Source organism: Misgurnus anguillicaudatus, unplaced genomic scaffold, assembly GCF_027580225.2.
Source record: "Misgurnus anguillicaudatus unplaced genomic scaffold, ASM2758022v2 HiC_scaffold_31, whole genome shotgun sequence".
Lineage (NCBI taxonomy): Eukaryota > Metazoa > Chordata > Actinopteri > Cypriniformes > Cobitidae > Misgurnus > Misgurnus anguillicaudatus.
The window spans coordinates 5,584,939-5,585,143 of NW_027395281.1; positions in this window are offsets into that span (position 1 = coordinate 5,584,939).

Consider the following 205-nt stretch of genomic DNA (forward strand, 5'->3'; position numbering starts at 1 on the left):
AATAAACGTCACAACTTCGCGCCGTTCACGAGCTGCAAGTGTCACGCACGCGGGCGGGAACTCTGACAGAAGATATTTAAACAGTTTTCATCTACAAATTAATCTCATTGTGAAACTGGAGCACAACAGCGGAAAACCCTATAGGTAATAAAACCCTTCATGTTTATAAATTTGTGCATTCAGAACAGTCGATTGAGCACGAAGA